At 44.3% G+C, this 22,751-nt stretch overlaps 1 long non-coding RNA gene and 1 pseudogene across 1 annotated transcript in view; both read right to left on the reverse strand.

Moving 5' to 3' along the window:
• The window catches only part of LOC149371925 (uncharacterized), a 248,700-nt gene that overhangs the window by 1,132 nt on the left and 224,817 nt on the right, over window positions 1-22,751 (reverse strand). The window contains exon 2 of the long non-coding RNA XR_016292116.1: window positions 441-752. This is a non-coding gene — a long non-coding RNA (uncharacterized LOC149371925). The remainder of the gene's footprint in view (window positions 1-440; window positions 753-22,751) is intronic.
• On the reverse strand, window positions 16,512-17,590 carry LOC149371926 (uncharacterized; annotated as a pseudogene).

Here is a 22,751-nt window from a genome sequence, read left to right on the forward strand (position 1 = left end):
TATTTTATTAGTCCAATCATAATATCAAAATGCTGAATAACCTTTCGCTCTTTGGGTCTCATAATGCTTCAGAATTTTGATAGATGAGTACACAGAAGTGAAGGCAGCGTGTTATCCAGAATAAAACAAGCATGTCTTTTTGATAGCTCCTTTGATGCGATAAGTTCGTAGAACGCCGCTTCATGCGCACCGTTGTTTCGGAGTGACAATGCGCTTCGAAAGCCGAAAGAGGCACTCCTTCTTATTCGAAAGTATTTTCATAGAGATGGTGAGCCAATTCGGCATAGGATCAATTTAACACCAGCAGATAGTAGGAAAAAGTTCTTGAGATGAACACACTGACTATAAAAAAAAAACAGTGCTTGAGAGTGTGAAGGTACTAGCAAAAAAAATAACCTTACCTTCTTTTTTTTGCAAAACAGTTAGGGAGGGGAACCTACCTGCCCCAAGAGATGGAAAGGCGATTGATGCATGCCCGCTGTTGCCGTACTTCCATGCCCAACAGGAAGAGTCTAGCGGCACCAACTTCTTATGTAGGATGTTGAAGGTGATGCATCAGTCGATGACGATAACATGGCCAAGTTAAACTCGGGTACGTTGTCGCAAAAGGGGGCCGTTCTCTCGCAGTGAATAGGTCTGGCTGTAGGTTAATCTATGCGCTAGAAGCTGTCATATGGCTTCTGCGCCAGTGGAAACAACTGCGCAGTCGCGCCGCCTTGAGGACGATTCCACGAGGCAAGCAGGATCAAGATCTGCAACAAGAAACGGAAAAGAATTTCATGCATGTTCGCTGTTTCGAGCATACTTAACCGTCATTGGGTTGTATCTGCCGCCAATGACAACAAAGAGGACTCGTTCATGTACAGCATCCTAGTATTAGGTCAAGCGCTGAAATAGTGGACGGTTGCCTTACTTTCGCACCCGTGGGTCAACCAGAGCTTCCATGAGCGCTGAAAATCTATTCTTTCCGCACTGAAGTATTTTATGTTGTTTCTTTACGAAGGAAGCCAGCAGTCACCGAAACCAGGTAGCACAGGGGAATGTTTCTTTGTTTTGTTTTTAAATTGTGAGGTCTGAAATCGGACAATAATAGCACAATTTATTAAGGCTGACATATAATTTGTTAGAGAGTAGAATAAAAATACATAGAATATCTCGTCGTCGACAGTAACGTAAGCATGAAATTCACTGCAAGAAATGCTAACCGTAATCTTGGACGAGTCATAGACATTGATAGGCCAGCCCCTTTTCCTTCCTTTGGCCTTGCTTCACCAGTCACAGTGCACCTGGCTTTCTTTGGTACTTTATATGTATATGTATGTAGGCCCGCGCGAGCAGCGCTTGCCACGGGCGAAAGAAGAGGGGGGGTCAGCACGCGCTGAACAGAACTCTGGGACATTCGCCGCTGCTAGACGCCTCCGTCATCGCCTCCGCCGACCATCACATCGAAGAACAACAAAAATTAGAGCTGGTTCCTGGCCGTGCTTACAGATGGCGCCACGGGACCTGTGTACTAGGTATTGCATGCATTAAGTAAAGAAGGCAATTCGCGCGGTGTTGTGACCTAGCTTATCAAGTGCCACCAGAGGTGCTCTTGTGCCTCTCGGGCTAGAGGGAAAAATTAGGCTGCTTCGCGCCGCGTGATAGCTTCACCCATCACGCGGGCATGAAGACGCTATTGACGCATACGCTGCTCCGGCGGCAGCGCAGCACGTGACACCAGGCAGGCTGAAAGCTTCGCCAAAGGTCATGTGGGATTGCCTCTGTGTTCTCCATTTTGGTGCCTAAGCCAACCTCTGCGCGCTGACAACAGGAGGCAAAAGCATTTATTACTGAAGAACTACCCACTGTGCTACGGCGGTGGCGGTCCGACCTTCTATTTTCTGGGGTGCATGTTGCACGTAACTTCACCATGGGACTTCACCAGCACCATCCTCATTCGTAGCGGCAGATTTGTTCTTAACTTCTTACGCTGATTGCATACGTTTCTTCCCATGACATCATTGTGCAGCAGTGTCACACTCCCGCGATGTTTTTGCTTAAGAACTACGAGCTTGACAAATGAAAAAAAAAAAATGGCTTGAGGTTTAGCATTGTTAAGCCCGGAATGTGCGAAAGCCGTCTTTTGCAGGTGGACACCTCCGCCATGCACCTAAAAGCGTGACTGAGGTGTCCACTTCGCACGGAGGCAATTATGCGCGTGGTCGTTTTCATCGTCAATGCCAATTTACCTAAAGTACGCCGGCGCCCTATGCTTCCATGCCACGTTTCTGCCTCAGTGTTGTCAACGCCAACGCGCATTGCTCTAGTGGCATATTTCTGCTCCAACATCGTCCACGTCAAAACATACAACGCACATATCTCTGTCACTACCACTACATACCTCAAAGCGCAAATATTAGTTTGATAGTAGCTTTAGTTTATCAAGAAGACGATGTGTAATTCACAATGCGAGAGTGCGTTGCAGTTTAACACGAGGCATGTTCAGCTACAGCGATAGCCTCGTGCTATGACACAGTGGCCAGCGAAACTGATTTGTTCGCGCCGTCGTGGGTACGAATTCCAGTCGCGGATATATATTGGATTTATTTATTTCAATTGGAACAAACTCACAAATACCGCAAGCATACAAACATCGCAAGATCTTTCTCGAGTTCGCCCATCGAAAGACTGCTTTCATACTCAAAACATGTCTAAGTGGGACAGTTCAGTGAGCAAAGGACAAGGTTAATAGGCGAGACATGGCAGATGCCTTTGCCCTGCAGTGGGCGTAGTCAAAGCTGATGATGATAGTTCTGCGGGAGAGGCCTTTGCAGTGAAGATGACGCAACGAAGACTAATGGCTTTTGTGGCAGTTATGATAATGATATGCAACAAATGAAACGTGCTAGGTCTCAGTAATGTGGCCGAAACAAAGAGGGTAACGATGAACCCCGGTCGTTAAATTAATAACGGCGCGACAAGATACAGACAATCCTTCCTTTCTTTCGTCACAGAGGTCCCTCACGTAATACCACTCGTGGGTCTTCGAAGTACTAATAAATAAACTGAATGAACAAAAATACTGGGGTAGCGATAAGCAAAAAAAGGAAGCAGTGTAGGTCACATAAGAAACGTAAAATACTGAAATCCAGGCTAAAAGTTAAAACCAAGAGGCGGTATTGGACAGGGCACCCAACACGTTTTCGAGGCAATTGGCGAAGAATTTTTATGGCGCAAGGGCATCTGCTGCCAAAGAGCGCCATGGAACAAAGTTTTTTCTTCTACTCATGGTGGGATCAGAGACCCCTTTCCCAAGCATTTCACCCTAAAGAAGCCGAACACCAGACAGGCGGAAGCTTGTACCCATTGTATTAGCGGTGGGTATAATTATTCCCCTTTATTGTTATACAGTTGCTAGCAAGGAGAACGAAGGATTGCAGGGAAGAGAAGACATTTTTTAAAGAAATCTAGAGATGTTAGCGTGTCGATACCTCAGGGAAGGTAACATTACCGGGAGGCGGAAGAGGATCCGTTGTGGGGTCCAATTAGGAAAGTTTTCAGGATAAGGCGGCTAAGCTGACGCTGGCGAGGGCTAATTCGGGCAAAGCACTGAAACCCATTGAGGCGATCGATGTTGCTTGCCTCATCCCGACGTTGGCTTTGGGGAAATATGCCCACTTACACCTTCAACGATTGCGCATATTGGGCAGTAATACATGTTTGCATGCGAGCTCTTGAATTTTCCGCAAATGTATATTTCGGGAGGGTACTGAAGAGCGCGCATGATCACACTTGAGAAAACTTACGCAGTACGTCTTTGAAAGTGAATTTTTAACTGTTGGGAGCTTCTGCCTTTAAATATGAAATAAATGCGAACGGTCCTGCTGCTCAATTTGCAGATTATTTTTGTTTGCGCACGAACTTATTAACTGCACCATGATTAATGTAAGTTAAACGGTGTAGTTCTCTTGGCAAGCACTTTATCCTGGCATAGAGAAAGAGAAAACGTTGTCTTAAAAATTAATTTAGAGCCCTTCGTTCTCTGCAAGAAATAACAACGCTGAAAAAGTCGACACTTTCTTTGCTACATTCCGAGCATACAAATGCTTGAAACAAATTGTTACATTTTTACTTTTTTTCTGAAGTGAGACAATAGCAATGAAGCGCTGGCGTGCAGATATGAGCGGACAAGTTTCTTAATGATATGCAAATGCTAAGCATCCCGTGGGATCGAGCGTATAATTCTGTCTTTCCACAAGTGCCAGTCGGCCCAGCTATGCCCCGCTTCGGAGAATTTCGCACTTTGGTGCGATCGTTTTGTATGCACTTGTGGCGCAGTGTTTGTTCAGATTAGATGGGTACTTTAAATGCCTGTTTACCTCTACAGCGAGCGAGTCAAGAGGAATGCACGACTGCCAAGAACCACCGGGAAAGAAACGGCCACCCCAAGTAGAAGAGAAGAGCAGCGAGGCTCGAGAACTGACTGTTGAGCTGGAGTTCAGTGAAATCTTCTCTGCTTTGCGCGTGCGAGCGATATTCTTGCGTGAAACTTCCGGGCTCACCAGATATATTCAAATGAGGCAGTTTCTTTTGAGCTGTATCTAGGGATGAGAACTCTGCTCTCTTTCTGCCTAGGTGTATGTACGTACGCACGGGGACCGCTTCTCTCTTCGGGCACCCCTTCAAACATGTCGGTTTTCAATGCAAGCGTAGTTGTGGGTGTTTTGCTTGTGGTGTCATTCAAATTTTTTGTTTGCTCGCTTCTAGGGTAACTTGATTTGTAGACCTTTGCACTCTTTTACCGGCTGTGATCTCAGGCTGCTTTACCAATAATGTAAAAGAAACAAGGCTGCTGAAGGAGAATCATAAAGTTGTGAGCTAGAAATACAGGTAAAATGTCCTACCGATTTTCACTACAGCGTCTCAGTCTTCACAGCGCTTGTTTTTGCTGTATAGTGGCAACAGCAAAATTGTTATGCAGCATAAAACGTGAACAAAAGTATGTTTTTAAGCTCCACCAACAAAACTCTTCCCTCATGTCAAGAGATAGTGAGTCCCAAACTCCCCCTTGACAACCCCTTTTTCCCAAGTAGAAACTCTGTGCCGAAGAGTTTTTTGAATACACAAAAACTACCGCAAAAAAGACTACAGCAAAAACGAAGAACTATCGGTCACTGTTACTGCACTTCACGTATAGAAACGTTTTTGTAAACATATTTGTCGTTGATGAGAACATATCAACAACCATCACTCGTTAATAAATTAACTGAAGGAAATGTTGACACAGGGAGCCGAACCTCCTCAAGCTCAATCTCCATGACACCTCCATTTCCTAGTCGGTTATTGAGCGCCCAAAAACCTGTTCATGTAGAGAAACCGTTTATGAGCATGTTTTTTCTTCCTCGTAGACAGTGGTGCTTGGGTCTTTGTATGGATATCATGCTTATGTTTGTCTCGGGTTTTCGTTGTTTTCTTTTTTTTCCACTCAACCATGAAATGTGAATATGTACTGGAGATGTACAAAACAAAGTGACAGAGACGCCGTCGAATAGCACTGCTCACTGCACAGGACACAGGAACCTTGTCAAGCGGGTACCCCTTTTAACCTATCACTATGTAATAAATAATGTTGTATGTCGATAAGCTGAGGGCAGTTAGTATGTTGCATCATTCGGTTCAAAGCAGCTAACAACCTCCACGCGGCTTTTGGTCAATCTGTTTTTCATGCTTGTTTCATACATACCACGCATTTCTTTGCGCACTTTATGTCTAAATTTCATGTGTAACCGAATATGTTTTTCACTTGTATACTTCCTCTGCAAGACGTGGTCGCGGCGTATCTGTTGAATCCTAATAAAGCAAAGAATTGTACATTCTTGTGCGATATATTGTGGCGTTTTCCTGCTAAATGTTTCCTCGGTCCAAATATGTACTCTTCAGTGTGAAGCTTAAATATGTAAGCTTCGTCCGATTTGTATTTGCTTCTATTATCTGGATCTGCCCCCGCCTTGTTAACGCATTGATTTTGTGCGCTGTGATATCGATTCTGCTCACCAGACTAAGTATTGCATTTTTCTTCGGAGTCATACGTTTGAAAATTGCTTTTCGGTCTTTCTCGGTATCTTGCTCTTACCGATTCACAGATATAGCGTTCATACTAAATATCGTAACGATGATTCGCTAATTCATTTTCTGGTGTGACGTGGCGCGCTGTATGTTCTATTTTTCTACCTTTCTTTGGTAGCTGAGCTTCAAGATGCAATAACCGTGCTCCTTCTAGTGGCGCTAGAGAATAATAAATGAGCTCATATTGGCTCCTGGTGAAGAAATGCGCTAACCTGCACTAACAAGAAAAAGCAGATAACCTCGTCCGCATATCATATTCGATTGCTGCCTCACTTAACAAACCTGATGCTTCTGCTTACTGTCCAAAAACGCAATATACGCTGCTATAGGAAGAGTTTAAGAAAAAAAAGAATGCAATGGTATCGAGATGTAAAGCGTAACTATACTTTAGGCGGGAGAGGGCCACAGAGTTTTCCTATAGTTTTCATGTAGATTAGCATTTCGGAAGTGTATTCCTCTTGACTTGAACAACATTACAATGGAGGTATGCATTTCGAAGACACAATGCAAATAGCGGTTACAGAATTTATACGAGGTCTGTTAGAAAAGTATCCAACCTATGGCCGTAGAAAAAAAACTTGCATAACTGGAGCGTTCCAAACCTAGTCACCTTCAATGTAGTCTACTTGGGACTCCACACACTTCTCCCAGCGGTGCTGCCATTTTGGGAAGTATTCCGAAAAGGCACCTTTCGGAATGGAGTTTAGCTCAGCTGTCGTTGCAGCCATAATGTTCTTCCTTGTCTGAAATCGCGCTCCTTTCAATGGCCTTTTGATTTTGGGAACCAGCCAGAAATTGCAGGGGCCATATCAGGAGAGTAAGGAGTCTGTTGAACTGCAGGAGTCTGGTTTTTCGCCAAAAAAGAATGAATCAAGTGCGAGGAATGTGCAGGAGCATTGTCGTGATGGATGCGCCACTTTCCTGTTGACATCAACTCCGGGTTCTTGCGCCGCAAAGCATCGCGTAGGCAACAAAGGTCATCCCTGTAGCACTCTTTGGTCATTGTTTGACCCTGTGGAGTGCGTACTCGTGGTCTGCCACACAGAGGGTGTCAAAGAAAGCAGTCAGCATCACTTTCACATTGCTGCGCACTTGGCGGGCCTTCTGAAGTCTTGGTGACGTGGAATGCTTCCACTGTGACGACTGGGATCTGGTTTCCGGGTCGTACCTGTACACCCAAGACTCGTCACCAGTTATTATGATGTTGATGAAGCCGGGGTCACTGTTTGCGGAATCCAGCATGTCCTGTGAGACTTCAACACGAAGCTGCTTTTGCTCCACCGTGAGCAGCTTCGGCACGAATTTCGCCGCAACTCTCTCCATGGCCAAATCTTCGGTGATAATGGAATGTGCAAAAAAATTGCTCATGTCCACCTCTTCCTCAATTTCTCGGATAGTCACGCGACGGTCCCGCATCACCACAGCGTTCAGTTCGGCAATGACCTGGTCATTTCGGCATGTTGATGGCCGATTGGAGCGTGGCTCGCTCTCCACCGATGTGCGGCCATCTTTAAATCAATTGTACCACAGCTTAATCTGTGTGCTGCTCATAGCATCGTCACCGAAAGCCGTCTGAATATTCCGAATGGTTTCCACTTGGCTGTCGCCCAGTTTATGGCAAAATTTGATGCAGTAGCGCTGCTCCTCTCACTCCGCCATTTTCCTTGCAATAAAAAACCGACGAGAGCACTGCGCACCGCCTCACTCAAATGCTGCGTCCCAGCGACTGGCGCTATCGGCAGGTCGGAAAATATTCGTACATGCGCACGAAGGTTCAAGGTCACGTGATGCAAGCGCGCTTGTTCCATATTCATCAGGTGTTCGCAAAAAAAAAAAAAATAAAGTCGGATACTTTTCTAACAGACCTCGTATAGTTGTCTTTATTTGTCCAGTTGTCGGCTATATTGGTACAAGGAACCTGTACTACCGAAGCGGCACGCTAGTGTTCCACTTTGGGAATAAAATCTCTGCCGTCAGCAGCTTGGGCCACTACAAGCTTGAGACCACATTCTGAACGATTAGAAGAGCGCGTTTGGCTGATAATATTCGTTGCCTAGGTTGTCTCGTCGTAGCCCAGGCAGCTGACGCTTGCCATGTGTGGCGTAGACAGAGAGCAGAAGCTCATGTCAATAAGTGCAGTAAGGTGGCATTCAAAAGCACTACGAGTGCGCCAAAAACTGCTTGATTCTTTCAATAGGCTTGTGCTACGGCGCTGAGATCGATGCGGCAAAATTTGGCACAGGTTCCTTATAAGAAGCAGAGTTTTGTTAGAGCCTGTTTGGTGGTCGCTGAATCACCCACATTGCATCCTTGCCATTGTGGGAAGAGTTATGAAAAGCTTCCAGATTGACTTTATTCATACTGTAACTTCAAGTTAGGTTTGTTGCGCGCTATTGTGCTAGGTAAGTTTTTCTGTGCGGACAATGAAGTTCACATTATGATACTTCAATATCATGTATATAATGGCGCATTCAGTGTGGAATTCACTACTTTCAGAAATATTTACCTCAAAATTTTTTCGATCAACAGATTCACAAAATGATTGTTACCATGGATTAGCGGCAACAAGCAATGCCAGTCCGTTATCTTGAGAATAGCTTTCTTTAAAGTAGCCGAAGGATGTGGTTGCATGGAAGCGACAACCCTAATGCCCCGAAGGAAAAGTTATCCTCTCAATAGGGTTGTTTTCCAAAGCACGTAATTTATATTTCTCGGCAGTTACTTCGTTGGCCCGTATGAATGGAGCCCTTTTGGCTGCTTTTATGAGCTGGAAAGCAAGTATCACAAGCAACGGTGAACTTATACTTGTTCTGATATGTATCACGCGTGGTTGTATGTCGATACGCTGAGGTAGTTCGCCTGTCATTTAGAAAAAGTCGTTGATATAAGATGTGTTTAAGAACCCTGTACATAAACGGTACCTTGCAGCCGAAAGTAACATTACAGAACCAAGTTATCAACCAAATACGATAAGCCTTGAGCATGGCCCAATAATTTCTGCACTGTCAGCCTGAATGACGAGTTGTTTGCGGTTTTGTTTCATAGAGGGCGGCATACATAGCGGTAGAACATTACTGAAAAGAGTTTTTAAAAACTCGGGCAACATTTAAGCTCTACCTTAAGGGCATGACGCGATATCTTTATGGGTGTTGCGGGCGGCACGATTGCGCGGTGTAATTAAGAGCATATGTGAAACGCAGGTCTACAGCGTGAAATTATTTCAATGAGAAGAGTGCGAGGCGAACACAAAGATTGCACAGCGAACACAGGCCGCGACTGACTGCGATGCTGCCACGAGAGAATATTGATCCAATCGGTAAAGGTTACTGCGCGCCCTCGGCGCTAATACAAAGGGCTCCGAGCAACGGCTCTGTCTGGTTTACCACTGCGTTGCCACCCGCGGTGGTGCTGCTACAGATCTGGCGCAGCGGCACTCCGCGGCGCGTTTTAGCCCTGGTGGCGCCGCATGCTGGCGCCTCTACACCATTCAGTTGCCCGATCTTTTATGACTGCATTCATAACCCGCAAAACGTTGCCAATGTGGCCATGGTCAAGTAATACAAAGGGGAGTGACCGAAGAGAGAAATTAGTCGCCTACTTCACGAATACTCCATTGCCGTAGAAGAAACGTAAGTTATGACTGAAAAGTTAAACCACAAAATAAAGACAGCTTTCAAAAGAAGACCAAAGTTAAATACGCTAAAAAGTATGAATGTCAGAATAAATACTGTAGGGTCTTGTTGAATCAAAAAAGAAATAAAGAACAGTACGCAAGATAGCTGTCATTATCAATGCTATCAAACCAAGTGAACGATTCAGGCGATTTCAGGCGCTCACTAAAGATTTTGTTTTTTATTCTCGTTAACCAACTCCCGCCACTAGGCACGATAATTTCTCAAGATCTGCCACTCCTCCGCCGTAAGCTCACTCGCAACACAAGCACTCCGGGGCTCGGTTTATAGGCATGAGAGGTGCAAGGTGTGTCCGTTGCGGCACGCACCAATGCTGAGGTAGATCTCATTTATGCTGTTCAAAGCCCCTCGTTTAGATTTCATTATTAAAAATGTTCCTCAAATTAGTAAACAAATGAATGTGTGTATAGCTCAATAGTGTGTCTCTGGGCTCACCTAAACGCGGCGAAATTGGTTGTTTACAGAAGCAAAGGTTCAGTAAGACGTGCTGCAGGAAAGCTTCAATTAGTGTAGCTTCACAAACTACTTCGCATTAAAAAAACTTGGCAGAAAATTTTCGCAAAAATTCTTAAACGTGGGAAAGCAGAATTGCATGAAAGATAACGACAATGATGAAGACAGAGAATTTTCTGTCTAAGACCTCGCTTCAGAGGTAACAGCAACAGCACCGCACATTTTATGAAGTTTATGATGACGATGACGTGCAATGCACTGCACGAGGGTGTGTTGCAATTTAACACGAAGCGTGCTCCGATGCGACCTAGTGCTCTGTAGCCCCGGCCAGCGAAGCTGATCTGTTAGCGCCGCCTCGGGTAATACTCCCAGTGGCGGCAATATATGTTCGATTTATTTTTCTTTCGCCACAAACACCCCAAGATACTTTGCACAAAGTGCTAAACATCGCACGAGCTTGGTCGGGGTTTACCCACCGGAATAATGCTTTTGCGCTTACAAAAACACTGCAGGCTTTAGAAGTACCCTACTGGAGATCACATTACCAAAGCGGACTCTATGCTTAATGACTATGGCAAGCTTAGAACTATGGCATAGTAGTGTGACTGAAAGTGACACGGTGATCAAATATCCTCTCGCCGCCAACATCCGTCACTCATGTCAAGGTGCGCAGAAAGCACTTTGCGCGGTTTAGCAAGTCTGCGCCGCAGTTTCGCTGGCGTGTCGCAGGTCGCTCATTTGAATGCTCATTTCCATCTGCCAGGCAGCTGTAGGGTGACCTATCGCAATGGCACTCGTAATGCACCGAGAGCCCCCTTTACAGAGAGGAATTAAATATGCACCGTCCGGGGACCTGATTCCAGCTGACACGCACACAAATGGCTTCAATTTGCGCCCCCAACTCGCCGGCGGCCTGGACGCTTAGATATTTCAGTGATGAAGCAATTTTCCGTGAATGGGTAGTGGTTTTTTCCCGTTGTTTCATTCGTATTTAGCCTAATTTTCCAGCCTTAGGAGGTCCAGCCTATTCCTCAGCTCTTGAAGGCTGCTTCGCTCGTGATGGTTAATGTTACGACAGGAGGCGTAACTTACGGATGCTGTGTTCAGTTGGTGCTGAACATAATGTACCGAGCTTAAAAACAGGCAGTGGGACGTTGAACATATCTATGTTGGCCGGCTGTATAATCGCTTATGTGTTGAAATTTTTGTGGCTTTCCAAAATCTAGACTGTTAAAGTTATCCAGAACAATCCGCTATGCAGGTACCTTGCACCAAAGGCAGACGCTTGCTTTGGAAAATAAAAAAAAATTGATCACTACGAATCGCCATTACTCACCGCGTTACAGCCTTGGTAATATGTAGAATGCGTGTAGCTGCAGTGTGATTACTTCCAAAGTATGAATTATAATTTGTAATAGTTTGTTATTACGTTAACAAAATTTACTTAATTGCTCTCAACTGGACACTGGTCCTGAAGGTTCAAAAACTCCGAGTGTCTAACTGGAATCGTTTCTGACAGAATGCACGAGCGACTTTTGAAAAGGATTTCATTTCTTATTGCAATTAATATGTAGTATAAAAAACAAAACAAACATTTTGCAGCTGAAAATGATGTTCGGACCAGGATTCATAATAATAATAATAATAATAATAATAATAATAATAATAATAATAATAATAATAATAATAATAATAATAATAATAATAATAATAATAATAATAATAATAATAATAATTGGTTTCTGAGGAAAGTAAATGGCGCTGTATCTGTCTCGCATATCTTGGTGGACACCTGAACCGCATCGTAAAGGAAGAAAGGAAGGTGGGAGTGAAAGAAGAAAGAGAGAAAAAGGTGTCGCAGTGGAGGTCTCCGGAATAATTTAGACCACTTGGGGATCATTAACGTGCACTGACATCGCACCGCACACGGGTGCCTTTTGCGTTCCGCCCCCACTGAAACGCGGTTAGAACCTGGGCACTTCGGCTCGGTAGACGAGCGCCTTAACCACTGAGCCACCGCGGCGGGTATTCGGAATGTCGAAGATGGAGTAGAAATGAAACTAGGCAACTATATATGACACCTACTTCGAGGGCAGAGTGACCACTACCGTAGTGAAAACCCCTGGTAGTGAAATAAAAACTTAGAAAAAGGTCTTGTCGGAGATTAAGGTGACGAAAATGCAAATGTCAGCTGCATAGTTTCTTGCCATAGTGTAGTAGGATGCGAGACAAATAGTTTCTGATGTTTACAAACAACATTGCATGGATAATAAGATATGTTCATGGAAACCAACGTCAGTCCGGTCTGAATATACCGGGTGTTTTTTTTTAGAAGGTGCAGAATTTAAAAAAAAAAGGTAAATTGCTTTAGATTTATTTTAGCACTGGGGCTATACTGGAGGCTACGGCGGGCGCCAGGCAAGAGGAAAACTGCTTTAATTAGTTCGCTGATCAACTAAATATGTTCATAAAATTTTCTAATTTTTGTTTTAGGGGTTCTGTTGTATTCGCAGAATAGGAGATCGTCCTCCAAACAGTCCAATCGAGAAAAAACAATTTTCATTAAAAATTTTTCACGCACGTTACAAGGCGCGAAAAAGTCACCCCGGTAGGCATCTTCACACCGTAACCCAGCGGCGGTGAGCGCCTCTGACGTAGTTCGCGCCGCCCTGCGCTTTGCGTCACACGGCTGATATCACCTGAAGCCCGGACGGGCGGCCTGCGCTATCGCTGCTTGTTTCGATTCGCTCCGCGGCCTCATGGGATGCCGCGTTGGAACAAAAACGCATTGACACAAAGCGCAGGGCGGAGCGAACTACGTCACAGGCGCTCGCTGACGCTATGCTACAGTGTGAATCTGCCTACCAGGGTGACTTTTTCTCGCTTCGTAACGCGCGCAACAATTTTTTTCATGAAAATATTTATTTCTTGGCTGGACTGTTCGGAAGACGATCTACAATTCTGCTAATACAAGATATCCCCTAAAATGAAAATTATAAAAGTTAATTAACGTATTCAGTTAATCAGCGAACGAATTAAAGTAGTTTGCCTCTTACCTGGCGTCCGCCGTAGCCCTCAGTATAGACCCAGGGTTAAAATAAATCTAAAGGCATTTACCTTTCTTTAAAAATTTTGGACCTTCTAAAAAAATACTTGGTATAAACTGCGTAAGATTTGATTTATGTTAAATACCCAGCTTTCTTATCTGTAAAGGGAAAAAAACGCTGCCTCTGTTTTTATTTATTTATTTATTTACAGAATACCTGCGTCACCTCGAAGGCATTATCGCAGGGGAGACAGTTTCAAAACAACGTATTCATTTTCACACAAAAAGCAACAAGAACATTAAGCGAAGTTAACATCAAAGTAAAACAAAACAATAAGTGAACATTATTCAAGGTAACAAATCTTGAACAATAGTAGGAAAGGATTAGATTGTCAGGAATACAGTCGACAGTAAAAATCGAGATTATCAAAGACTGAAACACACTCTTCCGGCAGCAAGTTCCAGTCTTTCACAGTTTGTGGAAAGAATGATTTAGAAAAACTGTTTGTGTTAGTATTGTATTCGCGCACCTTCTTGGAGTGGTCGTGCCGAGTCGAGACATAAGTTGGTTCGAAAAGGTAGTTACGGCTATCAATTCCTGTTTGATTATAGAAGATGCGGTGGAGGAATTTAAGTCTCAAACTTTTTCTTCTGATGTTTAACGGTTCCCAGCCCAGCAGTGATTTTATCTCAGTGACACTTTGGAAGGGGTTATAATTATTGGATACGAAGCGTGCAGCCTGATTTTGGAGTTTTTTTATTGCTTCAATCAAGTATGCCTGATATGGGTCCCAAATAATGGAGGCATAATCGAGGATAGATCTGACGTGCAAGAAATAAAGTGTTTCTTTAACATCTTTTGATGCTGATTTGAAATTTCTACGAATAAAGTACAACATTTTACTTGCCTTAGATATTGACTGCTGTATGTGTGTGTTTCATTTAAGAGTCTGCATAAAATAAACACCAAGGTACTTGCACTCTGAGACGTTTTTTATGGTTATGTTTTCAAAAATGTATTGTGTAGGAAGTTCAAACTTTTTATTTGAAAAATGGACGTGATTACATTTTCTAATATTCAGATTCATTTGCCAACGCTGACACCAATTTACTATTTTATCAAGGTCGCTCTGCAGGATAAATACATCTGATGGTGAATTTATTTCCCTGTAAACAACGCAGTCATCCGCAAATAGTTTTATGGAAGACTGTATGCCATCTACAATGTCATTTATATATATCAGGAATAAGAGTGGCCCCAGGACACTGCCCTGGGGCACTCCTTAAGATACGGTTATGTATGATGAGCTACAGCCATTCATAACAACACACTGTTTTCGATTGTTTAAGTAATTACATATCCAGTTATGGGTTTTATTATGTGTGTTCAAAGAGTTTAACTTGATACTTAACAAGGGGTGCGAAACTGTGTCAAACGCTTTCTGGAAATCTAGGAATAATGCGTCTACATATTTATTCTTGTCGAGGGAGTTACCTACAAAGTGCTGAAATTCGACTAATTGTGTGTTGCAAGAGTGCCCATTACGAAAATCATGCTGTGAAGCAGTAAAAAAGTTAATGGATTCGAGGTATTTAAATAACTGACTGTACAATATATGCTCAAAAATTTTATAGGAAACTCAAGTCAAAGATATAGGCCTATAATTTTCCACCAGTTTCTTGTCTCCAGATTTGAAGATCGGATTGACAGCCGCGACTTTCCAGTCCTGTGGAACCAACCCGGTTTCGAGCGAGGCTCTAAATATGATACAGAGATACTGTGCCATTATGCCGTGACATTTCTTTAGAATGTAGGGTGGGATTCTATCAGGACCCATAGATTTAGAGGGGTCCAGTTCTTGTAAAATACAGTCAATACCATGTACATTGATGTTTATTTCAGGCATGCAGTGATCAGAGGCACAGTTAGGAGGAAGTGATGCGGTTGTGGCAGGCATCAGTCCCTCAGAAAACACCGATTTAAAGTACTGATTAAACATTTCAACCTTTTCAGCGTCTGTCTCTATAGTGGTATCATTCGATATTAGTGCGGGAATGGAAGTGTCATCGGTTCTACTTGTCTTCACATATTTCCAGAAGGCTTTGGGGTTTTGTTTCAGATCTGTGTTTAACCGGGCAAAATATAAGCGCTTCGCATTCTTGATACCTAGTTTTACCATCCGGTTCGCATCCTTTAAATGTTGGCGGCTGAGGGAAGTATTAAATTTAGAGCACTTTTTGTACGCACTTCTAGCTTTCCGTATTAACCTACGTACATCCGAATTAAACCATGGTTTATGTTTTTTCCTTAGCCGCAGGAAGTTTTTAGGAACATATTTCTCTAGGAGTTCCAATACTCTCATGCGAAACGCGAACCATAAATGCTCAGCGTCGCTACTTTCTGAGAGACGCTGAAAGATTGGCAAGTACGATACTAATTCTCCCTGGATGGCGTCAAAATTACCTTTCTCGTATATAAATACCTGCCGTGGGGGTTGCAGACGAGTCGGTACTACTGAAATGTTTAAGTTCGTTATCACCGCATCATGATCACTGAGGCCAGGTTGCGTAGACAAATTGGTCACAACGTTGGGGTCGTTACAAAGTACTAGATCTAATGTAGCCTGTTGTCTAGTAGGAACTAAAACATATTGGGTTAAATTATTCAATGTAATCAGGTCACGAAAAGTTGTATTAATTCGTGCTTTATTAGTTATTGCACCTTTGGAAGTCCATGTTATCTCCGGGAGATTAAAATCGCCGCCCAGAAAAACGGTATCAGATAGCACTGATAAAATGTCAGCAAGATTATGAATTGGAGTTTCATTATTATCGGGTGGACGGTAGAAGGATCCAAATACTAGTCTATTTTCCTTTGGGAGGCTCACTCGACACCAAACGGATTCCGCAGCACTGTGAAATTGAAGTTCCTCGCTAGGCAGGTCGTTTGATATTAAAATAAAGACGCCTCCGCCATGCCGATGTCTATCTTTACGGTAGACAGTAAACCCCGGTGGGAATACTTCGCTATTCATAATATTATTTTCTAACCAGGACTCGGTGCCTAGTACAACGTGCGGCTGCACTGTTGCTACCATAGAGGAAAAAGCGTCCGTCTTATTTCTGATGCTTCTACAGGTTACCAAGAGCACCGAAAATTCTTTCGGTTCAGCCACGTCAATGATGTGGCTTTGATGTGTGTTATCTGCATGTCATTCCCCGTTTGAATGCGCACGCGCTCTCAATAAAGCAGGTTGCCTCGTGTCGAAGTCCCATATATATGTGTCGCCATTTATAACTGCCTTATCATATTTTAGCTGTACACGGATTTCCTTTCTATCTCGTTTTTCTTTTGTATAGTTCCAGAGAAGACGCCGTTTTTCCTGGACAGGACAGTGCGACTAAAGTCTTCCGAGACACTAAAAGAGGTGCCTTTAAATTTGCGCGCATTTTGTAGTACACTATCCCGTGCTTTCCAGCTTGCAAAGTTCGCTATGATCGGCCGGTTATTCCCCTCCCGGTACGCTCCCACCCGGTGCGCCCTTTCGATAGGTATGTTATCAAGTTCTAGGTTGTCTTGGCAGACGCCTTTGACTAGTTCTTCGGATCTTTGCCACGTTTCCTTCGGCTCGTTGTCGCTGATTCCAAAAAAAAAAAAAAACAGATTTAGTCTCGGCTCCTGTTTTCGAGATCGTCCAGTCTAGCTTCAAGCTTCCGTTCTGATTCTTCGACTAGCGTAATACGGTTCTCAATTGCAGTAGACATCGCAATCACGCTGTCAATCTTGTTTTCGAGTTCTAATTGGTTAGTTTCGATGGTTGTTAGCTTTGTCAGAACGGTTGCCTGGTCTGCTTTAAGCTGAGTGAGTACCTGTGCGATCTGCTGAAGCTGTTCCGCTTCGGCTTTTGTCATGGGACCGGGGTTTAGCTCCACATCCCCACACAGAAGCAACAGCTCGCACAAAAAGAGATATGAGTCAAAAAGCCAAGCATTCCAGCCCAGACAATATACGAGCACCAGAGCAAATAACCCAGTGGCACAATAAACGCTTGTTCAGGGGACACGACACTCTTACAAGTAAAACGTTATTCGACCGGTAACAAAGCGAAGATTTCATGTAACCAACCTGATACATAGAGCGAGGTGAGTACAGGCCGTGAAGAGTGCCGTGTCCCAGTTGTTGCTGGCAAGACGAGCCGCTTTTATGGCTGCAGTAGGGCGGGAGCGGAAGCGTTCCGCGATGCTTTGCCACGTATCTATCGGTGATCAGAGGCAGATTGTCCGGAACCATGCATTGCTGAGAAGGATGACGGAATGAATTCCGCGCCCATATTATTAAAACTATTATTTATTTCAGGTACCCCATTTTCGCTTGCCTTTTTTGCATCGAATTTACCTCCTGCGGCCACAAAATCAGAAGAAGCTCCTAGAGAGCTTTGTAGATAGCTAATGGTAGCCCCTGTATGTTCACAGTGCAATGGGCGCGAAAAACTCCTGCAGATAGAGTAAAAAAATCCTGCTAAATTTCCTTGTTTGCGAAAATAATTAGCCCTGGCATGAATAATGCCAAAAATGAATATTGTACTCTTGAGGATCGCTGAACTGTAGGGAGTTGCTAGTAGGAGTAAAAACTGCGATAAAAGCTAGCCTCTGCTCAGAATCGCATAGCAGCCGATGCAGGTGGGGCTCAGCTCTTCCGGTCTCCTGGTACGCTAGCTTCGCAGATAAAGCGTCGTTGAAATCACTTCATTTTTTCAAAGCGCTGTCCGATGTGACTTCGATGTGACTACCTAGGCCGGGCGCACTGGCGCCGTCGTCCATCGCGCTCGCGGACGGCACCACTGCGGTAAGCTCGCGGCATCCAGTGCTGCCAGCTTTGCGAACTTGTCGCCTACTTTCATAATGGGGCATGGACCACATCTTCTTCGACTATACGCCGTTTTAATGCGTCGTTTGAGCACCGCTGGGGCTGCAGTTCTATGCTGCTGCGCCGTCGGACGCTACTCGAAGACAGTAGAAAGCACCGTCGGACCACACTCTAGGCACCGCCTATTTTAATGTGCTGCTTTTGAAACGCTATTTCCTGGGAAAGAAATTGGCAATGGTTTAGCTCTGGTTAAACCTGGAGGATTGCGAAAGCAACGAGGAGAGAGTGAGAGCCGATGGAGAGCGCGGCAGCGGTGGCGGCCCCGGCACTCTAGCTATGCACCGCTACTGCGCAACTGGCGAGAGCGGCGGCGGTACCTCTCAGTCACCCGCGCAGCAACGGCGGCGGGGCGCCAGCTGTGCGCCGTGTGACGTCACGGCTCCTCGCGCATGCGCAGTATGGCCTTTCGTCAACTCCGCGAAATGGCTCGGCTACTAGCGTAGTGTTGCCTTCGCAACAAAGTGTATTTTGTTGAAGAGGGCCAGCTCGTGAGCTTTTCGCACTCGGACGCGCTGACGGGCATCGTCCGTTCACACATGCGGCCATTTTCTCAGTTAACGACGCAAACGGGGATCGCCAATCTCGGTTCGCTATAATCATGATTAGCGGCGTAACTGCAGTTTGAATCACCGTGCACCATGGGCCAGCCGTGGCTTCGCTTAACAGCGTTTTTGCCCCTGTAAGAAGGGTATTAGTCTACCTTAAAGAAGCCATTTGGATGCTGCGAACTATACGTTTAAAAACTCTGCATTCTTCACCGTCAAACCACAGTAGGTGCTAGGGCATCACTGGAACCCTAATTAAATGGAAGCCAAAATTGGTTACATGCAAGTTCTTCACCCTTAAGCTTACTTACTTCTATAACGGACTGCATCACTTTAACTACTTTTCAAGGAATCTCTCTTTTCTGAGGATGCTTTTGTCATATACCATCCACCTGTGTGTGTCATACCTTTCCCACAACCAACTGCTCTTGAATAAGTTAAGAAGGAGGTCTTCGTTCTTGGCGTCGCCCTTGCATATTCTTTCCCTTGCTATTAGGAGCCAACATTGTAGAAAAGTGAAAAAGTACAGATTGTTCAGAACGCGGAAATATGGCAATCTGCGATACATGTTTTGCTAAAATCGATTAACTGCAACTGTACTAAGATAAGCTTACCGGGTGGTCAGATAAAAGCCTCACAACCGGAAATCTTTGCGCGTTTGGCGACACTCCCAAGATTGCGGAATTTTCGTGCTAGTGCGCACGTAAATGAAGCACAGGAAGGAGGACAGGTGCAAGACGTGACAAAAAAATTAGACACGCGTTCTTTTTTTTCCATCAAGCTGCAATTCTTCAAATCTATGTCCTGGCGACGGCAGCGCCAACACCGAAAGTGTGGCCTCGGTGGTGCTTCAATGAAAGAAAGGGAATGTGCACAACTTGCCTGAATTCATTTTGCCGCCCTCTAATTAAAAAGTCTCTGGACCGAGGCTCTCGATTGGCAGCGCAAAGACCAAAGTATAAAAAAGGCAGAGCCTAGTTAAAGTCCTGCCCTGGCGTGATCTCACTTTAAACCTTTTTATAGCGCGATATCTTTCGCAAGAAATAGGGTTTATGCGAGGGTATTTCTGCTGTTTATTCCCCATACCTGTCAGCCTCATTAAGTAAATATCCGCTGCGGCAGCAAATCTGAAATCGCTCGTCCTTTTTAATTACTGTTCTTGCAAGTTTCGTTTAGTTTTTTTTTTATAATATTTAGCTTAGAAACATTTTCCTGTTTTCACTTTGGAGATGCTATTCATTCGGTAATTTTGAGGCCTTCATTCTTTAATGCCACCTGCACTCGCGCATTTTTTCTTTTAAACTAGCTCTTGGCTATGCAATACATCGGCAATCTTCTTGCTTCTTTTAGTACTGCAGCGTAATTAATAAATGAAACTTGACCCATCCTCTCTCACCAAATTTCTCGCCTAATTAACAGACACGGCTACTTTGCGTCCAAAATAAATTTAATAAAAAAGAGAAATCACAGGGCGGCTAGTATCTATAACATGCATTTCAACGAGCGCAGACTTAGCAACTGCACCCAGACTGGCTCTAAAAAAAAGTGCTAACCCAGATCCCTCGTTGCCCCTTCCGCTTTTTTTTGCCTCTTACCCTTCCTTGGCTCCGTTTGGGCTGCACGTGCTGCTAGTTCTTGGCGCCTCTGTCGTTCCGTCTTGATTGATGCATACTTGTCGCTGAACCCGTCTTGCGGACGCTTCGGCTGCACGCACTGCGGGGTCTCCGCGGTATGTACGTACAGTCATGAAATTTATTAAGGTGAACACGGCAGCGCGAGGCAGATAGCCTCGAACCCTACTCGTGGCGACACGCGGCGGCCGCTTTCATAAACAAAGCGGAAAGGGAGGTGTGTCCTTCGGCTTGCTGGAAGCAGGCAAGGCGGCATAACCCTTTCCACCACGTTGCTAAAAGCAGCCGTTGCGTGTCACCACAAGTAGGTCTTGAGGATACTTGCCATGCGCTCCCGTGTTAATGCTCATAAATTTCATGACTACATCTAGATCTTGCCCTTGCCCTCTCTTTCGGCCTCGGCTGCAGGATGAGCTGGGTCTTCGCGGACTCTGAGCTTACGAGTGTCTGAAGTATTTTCCTCAATGGGTTGATTATTATGTTAAGTGCTATATTATTTTTAGCGCGCCACGTGATCACATCGAGTGATGCGCTTGATAGCGGCGAAGAGAAAGTCAAAATGGCTCAAGATGGCACGTGCCTTGAGGCCAACAATGGGCATCACTGGCGTAAATTGGACTGACAGATTTCGTAAGAATAACTAAACGTATTCGTGTTATAACGAGAAACATGTCTACGAGTGAACGATACACTAATATGTCCTGTATGGCTGGTTGAAGAAAACTAAAGGACAATTGGTTCTCGTTTCTTAGTTTTTATTTAGGTCACGCTCATAATTTTTTCTCCTTCCGTTCTCTGCGTGAATCTTCGTCTCTTCTTTGGTTGTCTTGTTAATCTTCATGTTCAGAGAGTGAAAGGAAGTTGTGGTCGGGTTTTTATTTTTCTTGTTTTAGTAATTCAGTACATGAAAATATCGGCTGTCACAGAAGGGAAAAGAAAAAACACCGTCCAGAGCAGCTCAGCATTACATCACGTACGAATTTGTTTGGAATGAGTATGCTGCACATGCCGGAAAACAGGGAGCTATGAGGTCCTTAGGGAAAGTACTGAATTTGATTTGGCTGATGATAACCACTTTGAATGTGATTTTCTTCCCATTTTAATAAAAGGAACAAAGAAGAAAACAAATTTATTGCATTCCTCTATTGGGACTTCATACAACAGAGCGCTTGCTGCTCTAGGCCCCGTTTCTGATCCGCCAAGGTCGATTGACACAATGCGCTCGAAAAGAAAGGGGAGGGGGGGGTGGAGTTTGGCAAATGCGGCGCGGTAATACAGCCTTACACACGCGCGCAATTTGTTTCGTATCTGGGCCGCTATGTTCAGAGTTGAGACAGTGAGCTGAGTCAGGCCATCCGCAGTTACCGAGCATTATTCGGTGAGGAGTTTGAATTTATTGACGATGTGTGTGTTTTTGTTTTAATAGCGTACACTATACAAATTACCGTGCTTTAGAGCAGGAAGAACACACAACTGCTGCTTTGATGCACGTAATCTAAAGCAGGAACTAGGCTAATGCATGCACCTTGTTGGCGTTATATACTTCATTAAAGGATACAGATCTGTACGCACTCTAACAGAAGGTTGCTATGAGAAGCAAAAAAAAAAAACGGCAACTGTAGAAACAACTTCACGGAAATACCATATAACAGTAGGGCTCGATAAAATGTGATTTAGTAGAATCGTATTTTGTAAAACTCTGATCGGGTGCTACGGATGTTGTGCGTACCTGTGACTCTTTTGAGTTTCTTCATTCCATATCCTAGCTAATGAAATAAAACAAGAATTAAATATTCCTGTTTATGTTATAATTAAAAGAATGTTTTACTCCTGTAGGCTGATTGAATTAAACTAAAATATAAGTGTCTGCAGAATGCGGTCTCGGTCTCTTCGCTCAGCGATCCGTCGCTTTATCAACCTCCATTGACTTAAACTCAATTACTCTCGCACGCAGACTCGTTGATGAGTGCGCATGGCCTTCTTGTCCCTATTAAGTAGGTTTTGGCAGAGGTTAAGGAGGTATGTGAGAAAGAATGGTGCAAGCGAAGGTAAGTAGAAGAGGGATGACTCAAATGGGAAGAAACAAATCTGCTTAACGGGGGTTGAACAGTGTTTAAGCTGGCCTAGAGACACCGAACGTGTGACAGGAAAGCACTTTGCAGTGAATGACAGTCTGACTGGTCGAAGAGAATTGAATCGATCACTATTCAAGCGCCAGGTCTTAGGCGCCAAGTTTTTTATGAAGAGCATAAAGAAATGAAAAATGGCGCTTTGAAAAGGCAGCAACCACTGCTTGACTGACTAAAACGCTAACCAGATTGTGCACACTTCAGCGGGCATAAACTTTGA

This window comes from Amblyomma mixtum, chromosome 1 (genome assembly GCF_055824585.1).
Source record: "Amblyomma mixtum isolate Tamu chromosome 1, ASM5582458v1, whole genome shotgun sequence".
Lineage (NCBI taxonomy): Eukaryota > Metazoa > Arthropoda > Arachnida > Ixodida > Ixodidae > Amblyomma > Amblyomma mixtum.